This window comes from Empidonax traillii, unplaced genomic scaffold, assembly GCF_003031625.1.
Source record: "Empidonax traillii isolate 1590-97213 ecotype Southwest subspecies unplaced genomic scaffold, ASM303162v1 scaffold1166:size242162, whole genome shotgun sequence".
Taxonomy (NCBI): Eukaryota; Metazoa; Chordata; class Aves; order Passeriformes; family Tyrannidae; genus Empidonax; species Empidonax traillii.
In genome coordinates, this window is record NW_020956359.1 from 169,411 (window position 1) to 170,393 (window position 983).

The 983-nt window shown below is 35.9% G+C and overlaps 1 protein-coding gene across 1 annotated transcript in view; it reads right to left on the reverse strand.

The window, feature by feature from the left end:
- MACO1 (macoilin 1) overlaps positions 1-983 on the reverse strand; it is a 30,024-nt gene continuing 29,041 nt past the window's right edge. Inside the window, exon 15 of the mRNA XM_027905567.1 lies at positions 1-983. The gene's annotated coding sequence lies outside the window, so the exon portion shown is untranslated.

The window sequence follows — 983 nt, forward strand, 5'->3', positions numbered from 1 at the left end:
AAAACAACCCAGAACTGCAGGTTTTATTAGCCAGCTTTACAGTCTCTTGTATACAGTACATTGCACAGCTCCACCTTCACGTTAACGCTTCTGGATTAATTATTTGTGCCTTCCACGATGCAGAATAATCAAGGCAAGTTACAGAACACTGCTGAGTTTATATCAAAATAAACAGAAGATGTAACCTTGGTTTATCATGAACATCCAAATTACCATGTACAATTTGCAGTAGACTCTGTAATGAGCTTGATATATAAGATAGATGACAGTGAAGGGGGAAAAAATAGTTTAAACTATCAAGTTTCCTCTTGAAATGTCTTTTCCCAAGGCACTGTGAACAAGACTGTCAGCAATTCTCAATGACTAAAAACACCAATGGGAATATAAATATTTCACACAACAACCACCGTCACATCATCATCTATTCTCTTACTCCTTCCCTTAAACAACGCCCCTGAAATTTGTTTGGTCCTTTGAGGGGGTAAATCAAATTATCTTCTGCAACATCACGTATTTGCATTTAATACATCTATAAATCAAAGCTTTGTTAGATTATTTAACCCTTTCACTGGAAGAACTAAAGATTTTCCCCCCCCCGCCTCGCTATTTCTGAACGAATCTGCAAATTCATTTTGATTATGAAATCAAAAAGGAAAAAGAAGAAAGGGTTCAAAATCAAGCAAAGCCCTGTATTTTTTCAAGAGGAAACCATGCAAGAGTACATAAAAAGGCAAAATTGGCTACTTGAAAACCAAGAATTGTTTTTAATGCGTTGGCCAAGGAAAATAAAATTGCAAAGTTCTGTGAGGTTCTCTAAAAATTTACAAGAAAAAACTGATGGGCAGTTCTAGTCAATCCAGATGTTCTTTTTATCCTGTTTTAAATGACAACAAATACAGTCTCACACAATACAATTTCATCTTGACTGCAAGAGACACTCCTGTGTGATGCCTTCAGCATGACAAAAATCACTGGGCAAAAAA